This window comes from Acinonyx jubatus, chromosome D2 (genome assembly GCF_027475565.1).
Source record: "Acinonyx jubatus isolate Ajub_Pintada_27869175 chromosome D2, VMU_Ajub_asm_v1.0, whole genome shotgun sequence".
Taxonomy (NCBI): domain Eukaryota; kingdom Metazoa; phylum Chordata; class Mammalia; order Carnivora; family Felidae; genus Acinonyx; species Acinonyx jubatus.
Genome location: NC_069393.1, coordinates 949,031 through 973,304, shown reverse-complemented (window position 1 = coordinate 973,304; position 24,274 = coordinate 949,031). Strand labels below are relative to the sequence as shown.

Here is a 24,274-nt window from a genome sequence, read left to right as displayed (position 1 = left end):
TATAGGAGAAAACCAGCAGGATCCAGGGCTGTGAGCAAAGATTTCTTAGACTCAGCTCTAAAAGCATGATCCATAAACAGAAAAAATTACACCTTTTTAAAAACTTTCAGCAGAATTATAAACTTTTGCTCTGTGAAAGACCTTGTTAAGAAGGTGAAAAGACAAACTTCAGCCTGAGAGAAAATATTTGCAAACCATACAACTGACCCAAACACCTAGCATCTAGGATATATAAAGAACTCGGCAGTAAAAAATAAACAAATCACTTTAAGAATGGTCAAAACATATGAAAACACATTTCACCAAAGAGGATACATGGGTGGCAAATAAACACAAGAAAAGCTGTTCGACATCACTAGCAATCAGGGGAGTGCCGATTAAAACCACAATGTGATATCACTCCACATCCATCAGAATGACTAAAAAAAAAAAAAGAAAGAAAGAAAAAGAAAAAAAGTGGTACAACTGGGTGGCTCAGTCAGTTAAGTATCTGACTTGGGCTCAGGTCATGATTTCACAGTTTGTGAGTTTGAGCCCCGCATTGGGCTGTCTGCTGTCAGCACAGAGCCTGCTTTGGATCTTCTGTCCCCGCACCCCACCCTGCCCTACCCTGCTTGTTCTCTCTCTCTCTTTCAAAATAAATAAATAAACTTTTAAAAAGTCTATGTATATACTACGTTTTTTCCTACACATTCATCTTATAATAGAGTTTAATTAAAAATTAGGCACCATAAGAGGGGCGCCTGGGTGGCCCCGTCAGTTAAGCGCCCAACTTTGGCTCCGGTCGTGATCTCGCGGTTCGTGGGTTCGAGCCCCGACTCGGGCTCTGTGCTGACAGCTCAGAGCCTGGAGTCTGCTTTGGATTCTGTGTGTGTCTCTCTCTGCTCCTCGCCCACTCACACTCTCTCTCTTTCTCTCTCAAAAATAAATAAACATAAACAAAATTAGGCACCATAAGAGATTAACAACAGTAATTAATAAAATAAAATAATTATAATAAACTAATAAAAGTTATGTGAATGTGGTCTCTCTCTCTCTCTCAAAATATCTTCTTGTACCGCACTCACCCTTCTTGTGAGGATGTGAGATGAGAAAATGCCTGCGTGACGAGATGAAGCAACGTGAGTGACAGAGGCACCACAGCATTAGGGCTACTATTGACCTGACGATATGTCAAAGAGAGGATCATCTTCTTCCAGCCCGCAGTTGGTGGTGGGTAATTGAAACCACAGGAAGTGAAACAGCGGATAAGGCGGGGGCAGGGGGGCAGGTAGTGTCTTACGCAAACTTATCTTGAATAAGAAAGAAGAGAGACCTGGAAAAATTCTTTGGCCTGATACTCGTCATATCATCCTGAGTTCCTAGCTCCCTGCTTCATGCGACAACCAATAAATTAATTAGGGCCTGGCCAACAGAAGGGAGTCCTCTCTGATCAGCATTCTCAAAGACAGTCGGCACCCAAACACAGCAAAAGACCTTAATCCTTTCTGCCAAACAACCATCCTCCACCACGGGCGATCGGACGCCTGGAAAGCACTTTTTGACGAAGTCAGCGAGCAGAAAAAATGTGCGGGAGAGGATTTTACTACACGTCTGCACGCAAGCAGAGCGGTGGTGTGCTGAATCGGATCCAGGACAAAAGGATACGGGTCTCGTCGCGGTCGTATACAAACAACAACAGTCATGGGGGCTATTCGCCCTCTTGAAGGAAGCCGGCCCTGCCGGTCACCTTGGCCGGCAGAGCAGTGGCTCCGTAGCCAAGGCACCTGTCACTCCGTCGGCCGTTGCTGAGAAGTCCAAGTGGGCACCCTCCTAATGGCAACAATTCTTTAGGCTGGCCTTCGACCCATGACTTGATGAAAAAGAGTTGCCTCCGGTTGCCTCCGCCCCCATGTCTCAGGAATCTGGATCAAGAGACGCTGAGGAAAAGAAGCGATTAGCGGAGGAAGTACAACCCAAAAAGTTCATGATGGCAAAAGATGTGGGGCAGACCCAGGAGGCCACGGGAAAGCCAAAGTTGCCAGCACCTGGAACTCTGGAGCAGCGAGAAGAAAGTGAAGCAGACGGGCAGAGGGAGGTTGGAGGTGCCTGGAGAAAAGCCTGGAACCCTGAAGGAAACGGGGGGCTTAGGCAGGCCCTGGCACAGCCCACGGCAGCCTAACAGCTAACCCCTGCCTCGCCTTGTGCCCTCCTTCGGCCTCTAGCAGCTTATCATCACATTTTCTGGAACGAAGCTCTCTCCCTAAGAGGAATTCTGGTGCCAGCTGTTAATGTGCCTCCTTCTTACCCCCCTACAAATTAAAGCACCACCTACCCTCTGCCTCTAAGTCCATCAAAGGGATTAAAGGTCTGCTGCTCCGACTACCAAAAAAAAAAAAAAAAAAAAAAAAAACCTACCAAATCAATAACCAGGGTCAGTTCAGCACGATCCCGGTTCCCACCGGCCCATCTGACAGAGTGACGGCCTCTGTAATACACAGAAGGTCTCAGTCAGTTGTGGCCACGTACTGAGAACTGGCGTGTCAGCCGAGCATTAGGACTTTGCTTGTGTCAGATCTGTGCCCCCCGTGGGCCCCGTTAACTATGACACCACCTGCACACCAGCGAGGACAAAACACGCCTGCTGTCAGCTCTGTCCGGGTCACAATCTCCCTGGGCCTCAGTGTTCTCGTCGGCAAAACAATGCACTTGGACTAGAACAGCGGGTCCAGAAGAGACACCAGAGAGCCCAGGCAGGGAGCGGGGAAGCCTGCACAGCAGACGAGAGGGAGTCGGGCTGAGTACCAGCCCCACCTGCACCCCCGCTTCTACCAGAGGCAGCTCGACTCTCACCCCTTCTTCACACTGGGCTCCCTGCTCAGAATGCAGTGAACGAAATGTTTCCACTGCTGGAAGTACTTGAAAACCACTTGTCTAGCTGTTCTCTAAATTCCCATCAGCAGCTTCTATTCGGCTACAGTATCACACTTGTCATTCCAGGAGCGAATGTTTCCGCTACACTTAACAGACCCATATGACTCCAAGTCAGAATGTATATCCAGGAGGATCTGATCCAGGAGGCAGAGAGCTGCTGAAAGGGATTTCAGGGCTAAGGCGAAGCACAGCCAGGTCCACGGCAGCCTGTAGCCCACAGACAGGGTCCTTCTGCTAAGAGCGGGCCCCAGCGTGTAACGGGGGAAAGGAGTGCTAACCCTACCCAAACTCCCTCATTATCTCTCAATAGTTACTTCCTCTTCCGCAATAACAGAATCCCATATCGTGTCAGCAGGTACCACCCAGGATAAAAGACGACAGGGGTGCCTGGGTGGCTCAGTCGGTTAAGCATCCGATTTCGGCTCAGGTCGTGGTCTCTCTATTCACAGGTTCGAGTCCCGTGTCGGGCTCTGGGACAGCTCAGAGCCTGAAGCCTGCTTTGGATTCTGTGTCTCCCTCTCTCTCTGCCCCTCTCCCCCTTTTCTGTCTCTCTCAAAACTAAAAAAAAAAAAAAAAAAAAAAGACATTTCCCAGCCCCCTTGCAGCCACTTGTGGATGAGTGACCAAATTCCAGATGGTGACATATCAGCAGGAGTATTGTCTGGGACTTCTGGGAGGCTTTTTCAACAAGGGGACAGCGTTTCATGCTCAGCAGCCATCTTAAGTCATGGAGACTGAGGCTAAGATGACAGAACAACAGGTTAGTGGGAGCCTCGGTCCCTGATGACCTTGGAGGCACCATATCAGCCTGGGCTATGCTTCTAGAGTCGCTATGGGCGAGAGACATAAGCTTTCATCTTCTTTCAGCCACTGTTATTTTGAGTTTGAGGTCACAGTCAGTTTGACCCAATCTGGCAAATAATTAATGCCCCAAAGTCGCAGTCAGTAGGGACGAGAGAGCCTAAAATGTAACAATTTTTGGAGGAGGTCAGATGGCAGGCGATAATGACACAGATGGTAAGCTGGAAACTGGGTGAGCCTTGTTACGCAGGGACAAAACGTTTGGTAAAACTGTCACCCGTGGTTCCTTGGGTCAAAGACCACAAGCTGAGATCTGTGCAGAGAAGGATCGATGGAGAGAATTCAGTTGGCAGGTGGTGGCCGTTATGGCTTCGTAATGGGCCAACCTGCCCAGGCCCTGCCTGGCCAAAGGCGTCCATTAGGGTGGGTTTGAAACTGTTCCACTTTCCTCTGGATTCCCCTCCAGAGGTAGACCTCCAGCTTCCCGGTGGTGCGACCCACGCCAGGCCCTTACTTAGAAGTACCCTGCTCTGGATGCTCGGCTGCTACCATCTTGGAATTTGGAATTTTTGAACAAGAACCCTTGCATTTGCACTTTGCACTGTGTCCGGAAGATTATACAGGCGTTCCTGCTCAGTGATTCTGCACCTCTGGCTAGACCCCGATGCAGTCTTCTATGCTTCCCTTTTAACAGAGTCCTGGGAGAGCGAGCAAGCTCACACAGAGTGATCCAGCCCCAGGCAGAGTAGAGAAGATAGCAAAGCCGAGGGAGGAACTATCTGCCTGCAGTCCCTGCTCTCGGACCCCCAAGGAAGCACGGAAGACAGCCGTTCCGAGGAAATGAGATGGTGATCTCCACACGGGGGTGGTGATCTGCCGGCAAAACCATTAGCCTCACAGCCGAGCGCTCTGTTTCAGATGGCCTCCAACCTGAGACATCAGGTTGGAGGAGAGAGCAAACAGTAAACGACAAGAGTCCGTGGGCTGGAACCCCACAGGTAGGAGGGAAACTTACCTCTGAGAATCCCCTGCAGTTCACCTTTCCCTACTGATGTTTGCTCCGTTGGGAAACACCTCTTCTTCTGAAAAAGGAGAAATTGAGCTTTTCTGGAGACCTGTCTTTACCCTGTCGGATCTACAGCTCTTTCTTTTTTCCACGTTCTCCTTCTTTCAGACAGGCAGACTTCCGGGGGTATCGGACATCCTGAGGTTGCGTTGATCACAGGGCCAGATAATCCGTGGACGGGAGGAAACCACGGGGAAGCAGGAAAGGACTTTCCAATTCTCAAAGCCAAGCATTTCTGGAACCAGCTACAGCGAGTGACAACCACAGTAGGTGACGTTGCACCCTGGTGACCAGAACCAGGTCAACAATTTAGCCAAGCAGTGATGACGGCAAGGCTGGTATCTGATGGGGGAGTGGACATGGGTGAACCAATAGTGGTCTTTTGACCCTGAGACTCTGACCTTGGGACTTCTGCAGAGCAGGTGGGGACGGGGGCGGGTGCAGATCCTCCCAGAGCCAATCTGGAAAGCACAAGTGACAGAAGCCAGATGGTTAATGACGCTTTCTTTTGGGAAAGCACAGAGAGTGTCGACCTTCCATAGGTCACCAGGTAACTGCCCATGTTCAAGGTAGATCTTTTCTGTTTGCTAGCCCGGGGCAAAGCCTGGAAGGCAGAGAGCTCACATCGATCCTGCTCTTCCTGAAACTCTTGGCACTTCCCCTTCCCAACCTCTAGAGTCAGTGCTACTAATCACCCTCACTGTGATGATTGAGTCTGTGTGTGTGTGTGTGTGTGTGTGTGTGTGTGTGAGAGAGAGAGAGAGAGAGACAGAGAGACAGAAAGAAACATCCACCCAATCTCTCAACTGACCCTGAATCACTAAATGATTTAGAACCTACAAGGAACTATCTCATTCTTTCCTGAATTCTCACTACTAACAGCAGGACTTGGCATCATACTACTGCTCAGTAGACGTTGAGCCTCGGGTGGCTATCATATCTACAGTATCTCCTCCTCCTCCCTTGAAGATTGGGGTGGGGGCTGGCAGGGTCCTGGCAGCTTACCGGCTCCGCCCCACCTTGTCAGGAGTGACGGCCTGGGGACCCCCTTCTCTTCCCGCTAACTGGGTATAGCCGTGGTTCTTTATCAGCACCGGCCAGGCGGTCCTGGGCTGGGCTCCCACGCTCCAGAAAAATGCAGCATCGTAAGCACACCATTTGTAATTCAGACATCACAGTTGTGCCTACATTTAAATTGCTGTGTTATAACCAACTTGTATCCTCTTGTTATGATTTAAAGCCTACCAACTTCAACCAATTAAAAAAGCAATCTGGTGGGCTGAGGGGGAAAGTCTTGCTACGTGTTTCGCAGTGGTGCGGTGGGCCCCAAATCTGTGTTTTCTCGGTGATGCTCATGGACACCCCAAGGGTCTGTGCAGTCCCGGAGTCCCAAGAAGTGGTTACCAGACATTTTAGGTCACTGATAGGTAGTCACGTGTGAGGGGAACGAAGGTCTTTTCCTTTGTCACCAGGCCCTTCCTCAGGTACTCTGTATGTGCTGAGCGTAAGTGCACCCCCAGCATCTTGCAGAACGGGTGGTCCTAAAACATGGGCCTGTCTCTCCAGGGGCTTCTAGCTGAGCTCAAGAGAAAAGACAAACCCAGATGCGACGATAGAATTAAGGACTGGGTTGCATGGTAATGACAATAAATGCATTAAACACTGCAACGTTAAAAACAGCGCTTCGCAGGGAGAGGTGAGAGGAAAGCGTTTGCTCACATCACACCGTGCTTAGTGGCAGAGTTAGCACTGAAACTCACGTCCCTTTGGCACGTGGTCCGTACAAGTTCAATACTGTCGAGTCACCATATTGTACACCTGAAACCAATCTAACGCCGTCCGTTAACCAGCTGGGGTTGAAACAAAAACTTAAATTAAACCAACAAACCATCAAATGAAAGATCACAGAGCCCGGGTTCAAATCCGGGTATTCCAGCTCTAAGATCTCCGTCCGTTCCACCACACCGTATTTCACAGATGCGTTAGAAATTTAAAGAGCTGCTCTTCATTCCGTTTGGGAGAGGGAAAAAGAGAGTTTCAGCCTTCTTCGATAGGACAGTTACACTCACGGAGTCCACATTTATGGACCAAAAGAGGGAGAGGGTGCCTGGGTGGCTCAGTTGGTTCAGCGTCCAAACTCCTGATTTCAGCCCAGGTGATAATCTCACGGTTTGTGAGTTCAGGCCCCACATTGGGCTCTCTGCTGTCAGCACAGAGCCCACTTTGAATCCTCTGTCTCCCTCTCTCTCTCTCTGTCTCGTTGCCCCTGCCCCATTCATGCTCTCTCGCTTCCAAAACAAACATTTGAGAAAACATAAAACAAACATTTAAGAAACATAACATTTTTGTTATGCTACATCATGTCCCTCACCTCCACCCTCGGGGATGTCCCGAGAAAACAGGAAAACAGCCCCTTCTCTGCAATTTTCTTCTTCCCCAAGGAAACTTCCATGGGTTGGGTGGAGCAGTCCAGGTTCCGTCTCGTGTGTTCCACTCAGCCAACGACCACACTTCTGTTCTCTCCCTCGGTGCTGATGGCCGTTCGGTTCCTCAGTGTACCAAAGAGTGTTTAGATGACCAGCGGCAAGCCCTGTAAGCCCAGCAGTGAAATGGAAAGTGTGACGTTGGAAGATTCGTTTGGATCTGCCTGAAAATGGTGTGACTTGTTTCCAAAATCTGTGGTTGAGGGCATCCCACTGTTAACCTAAATCTTCCACCTTGTGACCGCTAAAACTTCTTGCAGTCAGAGTTTAAATGGGGACTCTAGTCAAAACTGTCTTGTGGTTCAGTCTTTCAGCTGATTAACTTTTTCAAAAGCGTATGTCCAAGGGGCAATTCAAGATGTTGTGTTGGCATTAGCTCAGTGTCGGAGGCTGTCTGCTGGTCCCTTATGTGTGCAATAAAAACTTTTATACTGCATGTTCAGAAGGGGAAAAAATAAATTACCCATAATAGGAAATTAAGAGGAATTGCCATGGAATTGCCATCATAAATTAGATGGGCCGTCAGGAAAATATGATGGAATGGGCTGCTATGGAAAAGCTTATTTCTCTGGGCGCATTTATTTTGCATGAGTTTTTATTATTCAGTAGCTTTAGATTCAATCAATGTGCCTCCATCTGTCTTAGATGGCCAGGGTTTTTTCCCAGGGAAGAAATGGGGGAGGCTGCCCACCCAGACTCTGCCTGAAACCACGAAGGGATTTGTGGAGGAATGTTTTAAGAAACCAAAAAAGCATTTGCCTCCAAGAAGTTAGTGCAAAGGCATGTTAATGAACTTCCCAAAGAGCCAAGATGAAATTTAGAAACTTACAGAACTGAAACGTGAAGCCTGTCAATACAGTAACTTTCTTGGCAACTCTAGCCTTGTGCCTCTAGGTTTGGAGCAGTAAGGGAGTGGGCGATCTTCTCTCCTTGGCCTTGGTGAGATTCATCTTATGTTTTCCTGTCTCTGGGAAAGATTGTGCTGTCTTGGGAGACATGGCCACCATTGCTGTCCTCGGTAAGATGCTACCTCGCCAGGACTGGGTATCCAACACTCAGGATGGCTTCTTTATCCTGTCGTAGAAGATATATCATCCCAGCTTGTGAAGGACAGAAAGCAAAAGGCTGCAGATGGAAAAATGGGTCATCATGGCAACTCTTCCTCCTCTTATGAAAGCTGTCTGACCCACTGAGCTCATGAGGATGGTTGTTCTTGGGTGACCCGACACCCTGAATTTTCATAGAGGTTAATTTTTTCCCCCCAGACATTGTACTTGGTGATATTGGGATGAAAATGATAACACAGCCACTGCCTTTAAAGGACTTTGGTACAGAGGCAAATTTTAGATGAAATTCCAAGATACGATAAAAATAGGAAATAAGCACAAAAACAAACCAAAGAGCAATTCTGCTGTTCTCCCCACCCCTTCCTCACATCTTCTCTCTACCCCCATTCCTGGGAAGCCTGGGAGATGTATCTGATGATACTAGACAGAGTAACAAAGCCAAAGACCTGGCTTCGGAAGTAGGAGGCTTAGGACCTGGTTCTGACTGTACTCATTTCGGGCCTCCTGGTCCTGGAAAGTCATCCAACAACTCTGGGCCTGGCTCAAAAGTGATTTGTTCTGCAAATAAGTTCTGTGAGGTTTTAATGTTCCTTATACATCTGTGTCAAACCTGTTCTTGCATTGGGCCTTGTGTAACAAAAGGAGGAACACACTTAACCCCTCGTTCATTCATTCATTCATTCATCCAACAAATATTTATTAATCACATAAATTTTTAATAGAAAAAAGAATAGGTGGGGCACCTGGGTGGCTCAGTCGGTTAAGCGGCCGACTTCGGCTCAGGTCCTGATCTCGCGGTCCGTGAGTTCGAGCCCCGCGTCGGGCTCTGTGCTGACAGCTCAGAGCCTGGAGCCTGTTTCAGATTCTGTGTCTCCCTCTCTCTCTGACCCTCCCCCGTTCATGCTCTGTCTCTCCCCGTCTCAAAAATAAATAAACGTAAAAAAAAAAAAAACTTTAAAAGAAAAAAGAATAGGAAAAGAAAGCAGCAGTTATTACAATCATATAAAGAAAATGCACAGTAGAAATTGGCAAGGAAGAAGTTAAACTTTTACTCTTCACAGACGCATGATACTCTATGAGGAAAACCTGAGAGACTCTGCCAAAAAATTGCTACAACTAATTCATGAATTCAGCAAAGTCACAGGATATAAAATCAAGTACAGAAATCGGTTGCATTTTTAGACACCAATAATGAAGGAGCAGAAAGAAACATAAAGGAATCAATCTCATTAACAATTGCACCAAAAACCATAAGATACCTAGGAATAAACCTAACCAAAGAAGTAAAAGATCTGTACACTGAAAACTGTAGAATATATATGGAAGAAACTGAAGAAGACACAAAGAAATGGAGGAACATTCCATGCTCATGGATTAGAAGAACAAATGATGTTAAAATGTCTATATTATCCAAAGTAATTTACACATTCAATGTAATCCCTACAAAATAACACCATCATTCTTCACAGAGCTAGAACAAACAGTTCTACAACTTGTATGGAACCAGAAAAGACCCCAAATAGCAAAGTAAGGTTGAAAAAGAAAACCAAAGCTGGAGGCATCACAATTCCAGTCTTCAAGCTGTATTACAAAGCTGTAATCATCAAAACAGTATGGTACTGGCACAAAAACAGACACATAGATCATTGGAACAGGATATAGAACTCAGAAATGGGCCCACAAATGGATGGCCCGCTAATCTTCAACAAAGCAGGAAATCATATCCAATGGAAAAAAGACAAATGAGGTTGAGAAAACTGGACAGCGACATGCAGAAGAATGAACCTGGACCACTTTCTTACACCATAATAAAATAAACTCAAAATGGATGAAAGACTTAAATGTGAGAAGGCAACTTTCAAAATCCTAGAGGAGAAAACGAGAAGCAGCCTCTTTGACCTCAGCCACAGCAACTTCTTACTAGACATATCTCTGGAGACAAGGGAAACAAAAGCAAAAATGAACTATTGGGACTTCATCAATATAAAAACTTTCTGCACAGCAAAGGAAACAACCAACAAGACTAACAGGCAACTGATGGAATGGGAGAAGATATTTTCAAATGACATATTGAATAAAGAGTTAGTATCCAAAATCTGTAAAGAACTTACCAAACTCAGCACCCAAAAAACCCAAATAATCCAGTGAAGAAATGGGCAAAAGACATGAATAGACACTTTTCCAAAGAAGACATCCAGATGGCTAACAGACACATGAAAAGATGCTCAATATCACTCATCATCAGAGAGATACAAATCAAAACCACAGTGAGATACCCCCTCACGCCTGTCAGAATGGCTACAATTAACAACTCAGGAAACAACAGATGTTGGTGAGAATGCAGAGAAAAGGGGAACGCTTTTCCACTGCTGGTGCAGCCACTCTGGAAAACAGTGTGGAGGTTCCCCAGAAAGTTAAAAATAGAACTACCTTATGACTCAGCAATTGCACTAGTAGGCATTTATCCAAAGGATACAAAAATGCTGATTCAAAGGGGCACACAGGATCCCAATATTTATAGCCAAAATTATTGGAAAGAGCCAAGTGTCCATCGACAAATGAATAAAGGTGTGGTATATATACACAATGGAATATTACTCAGAGATCAAAAAGAATGAACTCTCGTCATTTGCGACAATGTGGATGGAACTAGAGGCTATTATGCTAAGCGAAATCAGTCAGTCAGAGAAAGATAAATATCATACGATTTCACTCATATATGGAATTTAAGAAACAAAACAGATGAACACAGAGGAAGGGAAGGGAAAATAAAGTAAGATAAAAATAGAAAGGGAGGCAAACCATAAGAGACTCTTAAATATAGAGAACAAACTGAGGGTTAATGGAGGGGAAGTGGGTAGGAGGATGAGCCAAATGGGTGATGGGCATTGAAAAGGGCATTTGTGATAAGTACTGGGCATTATATGCAAATGATGAATCCCCTGAAACCAATACTACACTATATGTTAACGAACTTGAATCTAAATTTTAAAAAAAATGTACAGTAATATCATGATTCACGGTTGCAAACAAAGTCTCCACTGAGTTTTATTTTAAAGAAAGGGATTTCTTTGAGGGGTTTATAGACATTCTGCAACCGGGAATTGGCCAGGCAACCCGGAAGGGCTGCTCTAGCAAAGCCTCACCACTTTTCCCAACAACACCTACCTCCATACTGGGCGCCAACTGCACAACTCACATTGCAGGACCATGGGTCAGATGCCAAGAGATGCCTCAGGACAGGCAGACCTTCCACTGACCCACTCGCCCAATGGTGGCGAATCCCATGGCCAATAAATAAATAGACAAGCGTGCATGAAAATGTCTTTGGGAAATCTTTTGCCAAGAGCCGGTCGTCAATTTTATTTGGAATTCAGTTGGGAGTACCGGAAACTTGTGACACAGTCTTCATCTTTTTAAAAAATTACTATAAGAAACATATTCATTGTTAAGAAAAGTAGCAAACAGAACAACATGATATAAAGTAAAAACAACAAAACTATTTCCCATCCCACCCATGTCCACTCCAAGAGTTACATTATTTAAAGAATATTTTGTTGTGAAAAGTTTTTAGACTATGTAAAAGTAGACAGTGTAATGACACAAAATTACAAGCCCGAATTCAACACAATCTATCCTGATTCGTTTAGATTACCACCTATATCTCCTTCCACGCAGCGTATCAATTCACCGGTAAATATATTAGTAGATATCTCTAAAACAGGAGTCAGTTGGCAAAGGGCCCCAGAAGGTGTCCGTCATAACTACTCAAATCGGCCACTGGAGTGCGCAAGGGCCACAGACGATAATGTAAACAAAGGGGGCCGGCTGTGTTCCAACAAACTTCATTTATGTTACATGCTATGGGCCAGATTTGGCCCACAGGCCATAGTGTGCCAACCCCCTGCTCTAAAAGACACAAACTTTGTTCTTTCGTACACAATTTTTCTCCGTCATACTAAAAGAAGTTAATAAAGAACTCCAGGGGCACCCGGGTGGCTCAGTCGGTTGAGTGTTCGACTTCAGCTCAGGTCATGATCTCGCAGTCCGTGAGTTCGAGCCCCACGTCGGGCTCTGTGCTGACAGCTCGGAGCCTGGAGCCTGCTTCGGATTCTGTGCCTCCCTCTCTCTCTGCCCCTCCCCTGCTCATGCTCTGTCTCTCTCTGTTTCAAAAATAAAATAAAAACATTTTAAAAAATTAAAAAAAAAATATAAAGAACTCCATTCTTTAATATCCTCAGACCTAAAAATGCTAATAATTCCTTACTATTATCAAAGTCGGTCAGTGTTCACTTTTCCTGGATTGTATTGTAATGTTATTTACATTTTGTTTATTTCTGCGTACAGTTCATTTGAGTCAGAATCAAAATAAGAACCACATGTTCCAATTGCTTGTTATATCTTCTAAGTCTCTTCTAACCTCCAATGTATTCCCCATCTCTTTCCTCCCCTTAAAATATTTGTTGAAGAAACAGAGTCTCAACTGTCTTGTAAAGTTTTCCAGTTTGGGTTTTTTGATTATACCTCTGTGGTAACACTTCACATGTTCCTCTGTCCCTTGTATTTCTTATAAGTCACTAGTAAGATTTAGAGTCTTGATCACATTTAACTTAATTTTTTTTTTCTTTTTCCCAGGACTACTTCTTCAGGAGGCACATGATTCTGATGGTTTCCTTCTCTGTAATGTCATCAACCACTGATAGGCATTGTCTGGTCATATCTTCAGTTTGCTATCCCTTTTTCATTTATCAGTTAAATTCCTTTAAAGAGGAACTCTACTATTTGGTTATTCTGAAATGCAGATCATACAAGAAACCTGAAATAGTCCTCTGCTTCTTTTCTTTAATGTACTTGTTTTTAAAATAACGAAATGATTCCCTGAAACCCTTCAAAGATATCCAATGAATGTTTCTTCTTTTTGATGTCATTATGAGCCTATAGATTCAAATACTGCAGTCATGATCCTTATTAATGTTAAAATTGTCCCATCTTTGATTAAGAACTTGTTCAAGTTAGGTCTTCAGTCCTGTGGACATCATTCTAGTGTTATTTCATAGCGTCTTTTCTTTCCGGTATGACAAAATTTCCAGGCTCATTTGCACCCCAGACCTAGACGCAGGCATTTCTCTGAAGACTCCTGGTTCCTTCTAGTGACATTTAGAGAACATAGTCTAGATTGGAGGGATGCTTACTGCTACCATGTTGTCTTTGTGCCTAGGGTTTGGGATGGATAGAGCTAAAAAACATGTTTTGTGTTGTTGAGGATAAAATGCATTGTGAGTTCATACTGATGTTTCCAATTCAAATTTAGGGCTTTGGGGTTTGTACATAACATCGTCAGTTTTACATGTGTGTTTCTTTTCAACCATGCCAAAAAATTTCAACTTTCAACACCACCAGCATAATTACTTTTCCTATAATAATGCACACAAAATCTCCAAATAACAATATCAACCTTACTATCAACAATATGATTACTGAAACAGTACATTGGGGGGTTTCTTATTTGGTTAGGTCGTTTAGCTTGGTTTATAACCTTATGGCATATCCCCAGAAGGGATCTACAGTTAAAATTTTCTGTTTTAGAGTCAATTGGAATAGATCCTTTTCAGAAGTATGTCCCACCCAGGAACAGGTTCATTTGTTTTCCTTTACTTTCAATTTCCAGCAATTCATTTTTTTTTAATTTATTCAGCTTTGTTTTAGAATTCTCCATAATATTTACATAACTCCAAAATTAAATATACAAAATAAGGTACATTCGAAGAAGTCTACTTTCCATGCTCTCTCACTATTGCCTCCCTCTCCTATAGACAACCATTTTTAATGTTTTCTCCTGCATTCCTTTAAAACGTACATAAGCAAACAAATAGCTTTTGTATTTTTTTCTTTTCTTGGTTGAATCGCCTTCTGCGTACATCTACAAGGAAGACAGAGTTGGCAGTGTTCCCCCAAAATCTGATCATGAAACTCTTTTCCAAAGGAGCATCCCACAGGGTAAATATTGGGCAAAACTCATTTGGGAAATGTTGCTACAATGCAGAGAGAAAAGAAAAATAAATCATCTACAGATGCTCCATAAGTACAACTCTTCTAAGAACATAGACCTGCGACTGACAGTTTGCAACTGTGATTGCAAAGTCCTAAGCATTGCAATTTCTTGACTCCTCACACGGCAGGTTGGTTCTCCACTGACATTTTTTCCCCCCTTTACTGCCACTCACCTCTGAACAGGGTTACTTCCCGGCACTGTGAGCAGTACTCAGTCACCAAAGATCACAAAATAATCCACGAAGGCCTTTTCCGGTTGTTTCACCTCTATTCTCTCTTCTTCAATGTCATTAATCCAGTGTTTCCTCCTTGCTCACAGATCCAAGCGCACCTCCTGCTCTGAAGAAGCCACACAGTAGGCCTCTTTGTCAGAGGACTCATTCTTTGTCCCCACGGATTCCTCTTGTGTAGTTCCTTTATCTGTAGTTAAAAGGCTTCTGTCTTTGCTCCAAGCCCCAGTGGTGGTTAGTGTTTGGACAGAAAATAGGAAGATTTGACTCCTCACTGGTGATACATCAAGGGGGAATTAATAAAGGATTCTGAGCAGCACTGAATCGACCCGAATTCTTGAATTCTTGCGGAGATAGGGCTTTTAGGAACCCTGATGAAGAGATCAACCCCACTCTCTGTTTCTACCGAGCTCTTCAACACAGCACTAAGGCAAGTTGGCCAATATAACAACCCAGCGTGAAGGACTACAAAGCTACAATCGTGTCCCCTAGAGAGCTCACTGGGACGGAGACGAGTATTTCATGAAAAAGGCTAGATCACTGCAGAGGTAAAGGGTTCATCTAAATCAGTATTTGGAGTTGCCAGTGTGTCAGCCAGCAAAGTGAGGTTTTTATTTTGCTTTGACTCTAGCTATTCACCTCCAGGGCTTCTCTTGTTCCTGTGTCTGAACCTCTCCCTGTAGGAGGCCTTCAGCCACCTAATCCTGAGGCATACTTTCTATACGGTCGAAGCAGCCTACCAAGGGAAAGTAATTCTCGTACCCAGCACCCTGTCACCTCTTACCCTTTCCTTATTCCTTTACTTTCCATCCGGTCCTAAAAGACAAGTGCTTTCTCGTTGGCCCCTGCCCATGTGCCTGAGATCCGTAGCTGGTGTTTGTCCAAGAACAGTCCATATAACGCCTGTATCAAAATCACCTTAGGGTGCCTATTAAAATGCAAACTATGGGGCACCTGCGTGGCTCAGTCAGTTAAGCGTCTGACTTCAGCTCAGGTCATGATCTCACGGTTCCTGAGTTTGAGCCCTACGTTGGACTCTGCTGTCAGCACAGAGCCCGCTTCAGGTCCTCACCGCCCCCCTCTCTGCCCCTCCCCTGCTCACTCTCTCTGTCTCTCAAAAATAAAGAAACATTTAAAAACACAAAAACGCAAATTATAAGGTCCTATCCTAGACCTTCTCTTGTAGGAGGCTTGGAACCTACCTTTTGGCAAACACTTAAATGCTTCTCTTTGCATTAGAGGTTAAGAGTCACTGACCCCGCCCCTCCTATTTGTAGATCTGGCAGCTGGGCATCACCTCAGCTAATCTCTGTTTCTCTAGAAAGCCTTTTATATATTTGCAGAGTAGCCCTATCTGCCTCATGCACATAGGCTCATACTATTAAATACATTGCTGTAAATTTGCTTTACCCCAAACTGTCCCATGAACTTAACACATCAAATCTCTATAGGCTTATTTAGCTGTCATCAAAAGAGACTTCCAAATATGTGTGTGTATATATATATATATGTACACATATATATATGTGTGTATATATATGTGTGTGTGTGTATGTGTGTGTGTGTGTGTGTGTATATATATATATATATATATATATATATATATATATATATAAAGAAAAAGAAGAGTCCAAAATTGCCTTCTCCCATTAAAAAAAAAAAAAAAAGAAAAAAAACCTTAACAAACTATTTTCAGACCTTGGAAATTGGACTAAATTAGCCCTAGAATAAACGCTCTAGACTCTAGACCTAGAACTTAAAAGTGAGCTTGGAAAGGACCAAACTGACCTATGAATATTTGATTGCTTGTCAGATCAAACTCTACCACTCTTTAAAGGAATAAAATAATATTTAGCATTCAATAATAAAAAAAATTGCCATGTCCTACAGCCAATAAAAAATGACTAGACTTCCAAGAAGGAGAAAAATGTGATACATAATCCGTAAAGATCAGTCCATAGTAAAAGTTTCAGAAATAATAGGGAAAATGGAATAATCAAACAAAAACACTAAAGCAGACATTATAAACGTATGATAGCTCAAAGATTTAAAGGAAAACATGAGTATAATGAGGAGAGAAGTGAAAGGTATAAAAGGGAAGCAAATGAGAAATACAATACCCAAAATGAAAATTTTGCTAAGTGGAATTTACAGATCCGACATCTCAGGAAAAAAAAAAAAAAAAAACCAGCAAGGAACTTGAATGCAAAATGAAACACAAAAAGAAAAAAAGCACTTAAAAAATGAAAAGAACCTCAGTGATCTGTGGAACATGATCAAGTATATGTATATACATATATATTATATGTATATAACATACATATAATTACAATATAAATATATAATTAGAATCCAAAGAAAAAGTAGGATTGAAAACAAAAATTCTTGAAGAAATAATGTCTGAGGGAGATTTCTGAGAACCTGTCCAAGTAGAAGGACCCTAAATCACCTTGCCCCATGGACAAACCTAGATAACAGCCACATCAGGGACTCTAACCCAGAAAACGACCCAAAGACCGGCAGAACAGACTTGCCACGGTGAATTATGAAAGGAGGCCCTGTTGAAAAAGGTAGGAGGGACAGAGACATGGTGAGGAACTAAGCTGTCCAGGCGAACCACAAGTGCGTGGGACACCACGAGCACAGAGCAGAGGAGCAGACCCCACACCAAGCACCCCAGACACCTGCACTGGGAAGTCGAGCCTTCATAACACTTGGCTTTGAAAGCCAGCAGGGCTTAACTTGGCAAGTTTTCGCAATCAGCAGGGCTTAACTCTGGGTACTTTAAAAGTCAGCAGGCTTAGCTCTGGGGAAGCTGGAAGGTGATAGGAAACTGAGTCCCCACCCTTACAGAGACAGCACAACCAACAACTCAGGAGATACAGCATAGCGGCAGCAGTCTGAGAAGTACCTGGGGTATACATGAAAGAGATTTATTTATTAATCTCAGAACATGTGCTGGAAGGACAAGGACCTTTTTTTTTAATGTTTATTTTCAAGAGAGACAGAGAGAGCATGAACAGGGGAGGGGCAGAGAGAGAAAGAGGGAGACACAGAATCTGAAACAGGCTCCAGGCTCTGAACTGTCAGCACAGAGCCTGACGCGGGGCTTGAACTCTCAATGGCAAGATCACGGCTTGAGCTGAAGACGGACGCTTAACTGACTGAGCCACCCAGGCACCCCTGGAGGGGAGAAGGACCTTTAAGAGTGTTCTTCAAGAACAAAACAGCTGGCAGGTGCTATTTCTCTCCCCTCCCCCAGCCTTCGTGGGAACAAGCACAAACAACCTACGTTTACCTTGCCAACACCACACAAACTGCCCCCATGTTCTCCTACGTATCGGCCCCATTCAACCCACCTCACTCAGCAATCATCTCTCCAAAGTGGCTCCTGCTATGTCACATCCAGAAAGCAGCCCTGGCAGGGACCCGAGTCATTCCAAAGTGACTCCTGCCCTGGGGAGAGGGGAATATAACCACATGTACACCAGGTCAACTGCAGCCCCAGCAGACAAGTGATCTGACTGCTGGCCCTGCCCACCAACAAAAACTCTCAGGGGCAGCACAGGGAGAGAGCCTGCAATTGGGTATGACTTCAGCCCCAGCAAATGGGTTGAGGGTAGGCATCTGGTCTCACTGCTGACAATGACCATCTACAAGCCCATGGTAGCTTCAGACTGGTCTCTTCACAGAACAAGGACCAAACCCTGTCCTCAACAGGCAAACTGGGCCATTATAGCCAACTGGACTGAAGGCAAACCCAGCTCAGCCACAACACTAGGGTGCATGCATACCACATAGGAAACACTCCTCAAGTGCCTGGTTCTGGTAAACAGGGGACATCGTGCTACAGGACACCATAGGACCTCTTTTTCATCAGGCCACTACTTCGAGATCAGGAGATATCGCTGATTTACCTAATGCATCAAAACAAACAGAGAGTAAGACAAAATGAAGAGAGAGAGGATTAGGTCCTAAGTGAAAGGACAGCAAAACAACAGCAAAAGTGCTAACTGAAAAAGATAAGCAATACGCCTGATAAAAAAAATCAGAGTAATAGTTGCAAAGATACTCACTGCACTTGGAAAGAGTGGAAGAAAGATCTCACTGGGAACACCAACAAAGAGATAGAAAATATAAAAGAGAACCCATCAGAGACAACGAACTCAGTAACTGAAATTAAAAATACGCTAGAGGAAATCAACAGCAGATTAGAGGAGAAAGAATGGATCAATGACCAGGAATAAGAGTAATGGGAAGCAACGAGCTGAACAGCAAAAAGAGAAAAAGAATAGTACCAAATAAAAATAGGCTAAGGAAATCCAACGACATACCTGCTGAATGGGAGGAGTTATTTGCAAATGATCTAGCCAATAAGAAGTTAAGATCCAAAATATATAAAGAACTAATACAAATCAACATCATAAAAACAAACAATCTGATTAAAAAAATGAGCAGAGGACCTGAATAGACATTTTCACGCAGCAGATATACAGATGGCCAACAGATACTCGAACATATGCTAAATATCACTAATCATCAGGGAAATGCAAATTAAAACCACAATGAGATACCACTTTACACCTATCGCAATGGTTAGAACCAAAAAGAGAAGAAACAACAGGTGTTGGTGAGGATGTGGGGAAAAGGAAACCCTCATGCACTATTGGTGGGAATGCAAAATGGTGCAGCCACCATGGAAAACAGTATGGAGGTTCTTCAAAAAATTTAAAACATACATACACACATACATACATAAAAATAGAATTCCCATATGACCCAGTGATTCTACTACTGGGACATTTACCCAAAGAAAATGAAAACATTCGTTCAAAAAGATACATGCATTATTGATGGCAGCATTTTTTATGATAGTCAAGGTACAGAAGTGACCCAAGTGTCCATCAATAGACCAAAAGTATTTAAAAAAAGGAAGAAAGAAAGAAAACCACACCAACGCAAATTATAATCAAACTGAAAACTGTGATAAAGAGAAAAATAATAAAAGCGGCAGCCAGAGAAAAAAGCCACGTTACAAACAAAGGAATAAAGATATTAATTACTACAAACTTCTTGCCAGAAAGTATGGAAGCTAGGAGACAATAGAGTAATATGTTTTAAGTACTGAAGGGAATAAAGGAAAACCGTCAACTAGAATTCTATGCCCAGTGCAAAAATAAAGGTGAAATAAAGAGTCAGATGAGCAAAAACTGAAAGAAATTTCTCAACAGGCAGACACAGTACAAGAAATATAATTCTTCATGAAGTTCTTCAGGCAGAAGGAAACCAGATGGAACTTGGATCTACACGAAAGAATGAAGAATGCCAGGAATGGTACTGTATAGGTATCTATAAGGCATTTCTCTTACTTTTAATTTCCTTGAAAGATAATTGATCATTTAAAGCAAAACAGTGACGATAAATTATAGAAGTTCAACATATTATATAAAAGTAGAATCCATTAAAATGGTAGCATAAAGGATATAAGAAGGAAGCGGAAATACACTGTTGTTAGTTTCTTGCACTATACTTGAAGTATTATAATATTATTTGTAAGTAAACTTTGATATGTTAAGAATGCATATTTTATAACTCAGAGCCACAATTAAAAATGAAAGAGAAATATCTAAGCCAATAGTGGAGATAATCAATTAATCCAAAGAAAGTAGGAAAAGTAGGGAAAGAACAGTATAGAATAAAAAGAAAACAAATAGAAACATAGCACACTTAATTCCAACAATATCAATAATTATTTAAGTTTATTTTTGAGAGAGAGAGAGCATGGAGGAGGGGCAGAAAGAGAGGAAGAGAGAGAATCGCAAGTAGGCTCCCCACTGTCAGCACAGAACCTGACATGGGGCTAGATTTCACCAACCAAGAGATCATGACCTGAGCTGAAATCAAGAGTCAGAGGTCTAACCAACTGAGACACCCAGGTGTGCCACAATAATTATATTACACAATCTAAACTACTATCAAAAGGCAGTTACTGCTTGACTAGATTTTTAAAATTTTTTTAAATTTTTTGAAAAGTGTAACTTAATTATATTCAGTCTATAAGACATTCAGATTAAATATAAAGACACAAGTAGATTAGAAATAAAAGAATGGGAAAATACAAACCATCCAAATACCACCCCCCTCCAAAAAAAAGCTGGCAAGCTGAAGTGACTATATTAATATCATAAAAATAGATCTCAGAACAATAAATACACCAGGAATAAAAAGGGACATTTCACATTGATAGAGGGGGTCACTTCATCAGGAAGAGATAACAATTCTAAATACATAAGCACCTAAAAAACAAAGCTTAAAAAAACCATAAAGCAAAACTGACAGAGTTGAAACGAGAAATAGACAAACCCACAATTACATTAGGAGATTCCTTCACTCTTCTTCCAGTAATTGTTAGACCAAGTAAACAGAAAATCAATAGATACAAGAGACTTGAACAATACATGAAATAGGATGCTCACTAGGACTGTTGTCTCAGAATTGACACTAGGGTCTATATCTCAAAACAACAGGCTCTAAGTATGTAATATTCTAAAGAAATCTGCCAAAGACTGGAGCCAGCACTGCCTTATTAGGAGACAGCCAAATTCGCCCTACTCCTCCCTCCCATTATTCTAACTAACATCCACCTATCTCATCACCAACCCGTATGAGAAAACAACTGTCAAGGGGAAAAATGAAAGTTGTACGTCTCTCTCTTGGGAGGAATCTGAGGTTCACATTTAAGAGGTTTCCCCTAGAACAAAGCCCAATTTTGGGAAGGGGCCCCAGGAAAATCCCTTACAGAGCCTGAGAAAGAAAGACTACCATCTCTCCTCTGCCCGGATGCTTGCTGAGCTGTAGAACGGCGGACCCACAATGAGGCAGCCACCAGAATGGAAAATAATGAGAGAATTATTGAGAGAGCTTGATCAGTAGCCCTGGGAGTTGTGTGGCCCTTGTGAGTTTGATAAAGGCACTTTCTTCTCCTCTGGAAATTTCTGGAGGCAAAAAGCTTTGGAGTAGCTAAAGGCAGGCAAGGAAGGAGCCTAGAGGATAGAGGAAAGAGGGATATGGATGCCAAGATGATGACCAGCAGCCATGTGCCAAGAAAGTCCACTCTCAAGTCAGGGTCATGAGATCTCTACCTCTCTTCCTCTTCCAATCCCAACACCACAGGAACTGGGCTTTGAGAATGGGTAGGAGTTGAGAGGCTGATTCTAAAATCAGAACTCCAAATAAGCCTTCCTTCTAAGCTGGCTGCAGTGAGGAGACTGAAATACCAGCCCACATCCTCACCCTCTTAAGCGAGGCCCCTGGGCTCTGCTGAGGCTGGGTGGGAGAAAAGGATGTCGATTTCAGATTGAGATCAGCTCTAAGCCTGGAGTTTGAATAGCTGAAAGTCCCTGGAAACCCATGGGATTGGCCAAAAATGTTGCTAATGTAAAAAAGGGGGGGGGGACTCGACAGAGCACAGAGATTGGAAAAACATTAAACTATTTCATGTTAATATCCCACTGAGTTCCTAGTGCTGAACAAAATCAGACTGAGCATCTCTGTGTATCCAAACAGTGCACACATTTGTCAACTTAAATGGCTTTTCATCATATTGGTATGTATTACATTATATTTATAGGCCATGATGTGCTTAATAATGTACCCATTATTGAACATTTGGGTTATTTCCATTTTTTTCCTCTTAGGAAAGAGGTTGCTATAAACATCTTGGTATAAATTGCTCTATTTTTCTTCTTAGCTCTTTCCTTAGGTATATGCCTCAGGACTTCCTCCCTATGCAATGCCCAGACTCACTTCTTCCCCCCATTACTCCATGTGACATCCCGTCAGTACACCAAATGTGTATGAGTTGACTTTCCTTCTGTTGTAGGTGACAGCCTGCGATTCAGACTGGCTCGTACATGAAAGAGAACTTACTGGCTGACACAACTGAAAGTCCGAGGAGAGAGCTGGCTGCAGGTCCTTCAATCCAGAGGCTCAGAGGACACCATCCATTTCTCTAATTGTTTTTGCTCTGCCTTTCTCTAGAAGTCGATTTCATCCTCCGTCTGGACATGCCCCCGGGAATCGTGATGGTGGCGGCAGCTGGAAACCTCACACCTTCATAATACAGGAGAAAGAAACATAGTATTTTCAGAAAGCCCGGCAAACATCTTTATTCATCTCATTGGCTCCACACGAGTTATGTGCCATCTCCGAACCAATCACAGAGGCCAGAAGGGTAAAATACAAGGATAGACTTATATTTGTAGGTATGGATGGGTGAGTGGTCAATTCATTCACATGGTAGAAATGAGGAAAGATGTTTCCTAAGGACGATTTGGACTATTGTTATCAGAAAATGGAAATACGGGGGCGCCTGGGTGGCTCAGTTGGTTGAGCGTCCAACTTCCACTCACGTCATGATCTCACGGCTGGTGAGTTCGAGCCCCGCGTTGGGCTCTGTGCTGATGGCTCACAGCCTGGAGTCTGCTTCAGATTCTGTGTCCCTCTCTCACTGTGCCCCTCCCTCACTCATGCTCTCTCTTTCTCTCAAGAATCAACAAAACATTTTTTAAAAATTAAAAAAAGAAAAAAGAAAATGGAAATATGGACGCTCGGTACCAAATAATATATGTCCCTTACACCCAGGACTGTGTCTGTTTTTCCCTCTAAGACTGTAAGCTCTGAGGGCAAGGATGATGTGGACGTCAATCGCCACTGTGTTCACCACACCCAGAACCTCCATTTATCAAAGGTAAATGTTTAGTGACTATTCATTGAATGAGTAAATTCACCAAAGTAGAATAACCAGGTTGAGGAAATAAAAGATCTCATTGCACGTTGCCACATTCTTCTCCAGAAATTAAGAAAAAAAAAAAAAGTGTCGATATATAATAAAATTGTAATAAAACAATAGTATAATGGTAATGTATATTAGGATAGCTATTTCCCCAAAATATTGCCAACATTGAGTAATATCATTTTGATTCATTTCTAGTAATACAGTAAGTCTTCAGCAGATTTTTAAGCTGCTATATTTTAGATGCATTTAGTCGTTAACACAGTTGATCATTTGCCCAGCACTAAAATATTATATATAAATTTGGTCTGTAAGCTTTCAAAAGACATTCAGTGAGATTTTATAAATCCCTTTTCCCACGTTCCATCTTCCAGTATATTTTCACAGTGATTGATCGATGAAGATGTTTTAAGTTGCTGTAACATACACATAATATACAATTTACTGTCTTAACTATTTTTAAGTGTAAAGTCCGTAGTGTTAAGTACCTCCACCTTGTTATGAAGCCAACCTCCAGAACTCTTCTCAACTTGCAAAACTAAAATTTTATACCTATGAAACAACTCTCTATTCCCCTGCCCACCCAGGGGCTGTTTCTACCTTTTGGCTATTGTAAATAACGCTGCTACGAATGTGAGCGTACAAACATCTCTACAAGACTCTGTTTTCCATCGTGACTACACCGTTCCACATTCATATCCCACCAACAGCGCATAAGGATTCCAATTTCTCCTGATCCTTGCCTACGCTTGTTGTTTTCTGGTTGTTGTGGTGGTGGTGGTGGTGGTGGTTTTATTTTACTATAGCCATCCTAATGGGTGTGATCCGAGTAGTTGATATCCCATAAAGATGTGGAACACAAGGTGGGT

General features: G+C 43.1%; 1 long non-coding RNA gene across 5 annotated transcripts; it reads right to left on the bottom strand.

Annotated features, from left to right (window-relative positions):
- Positions 1 to 3,498: 3,498 nt before the first annotated feature.
- LOC113595825 (uncharacterized) lies at positions 3,499 to 23,986 on the bottom strand. Of its 5 annotated transcripts, none has more exons than XR_008292108.1 (5): positions 22,541 to 23,986; positions 11,499 to 11,757; positions 8,093 to 8,388; positions 4,730 to 7,370; positions 3,499 to 4,027 (listed from the first exon to the last, which is right to left on the bottom strand). It is a non-coding gene; the product is annotated as an uncharacterized LOC113595825 (long non-coding RNA). The 5 variants fall into 5 exon arrangements; XR_008292109.1 differs by lacking the exon at positions 3,499 to 4,027 and having other exon boundaries at positions 4,120 to 5,025; positions 7,152 to 7,370; XR_003416436.2 differs by lacking the exon at positions 3,499 to 4,027 and having other exon boundaries at positions 4,120 to 7,370.
- Between the last annotated feature and the right edge of the window lie 288 nt (positions 23,987 to 24,274).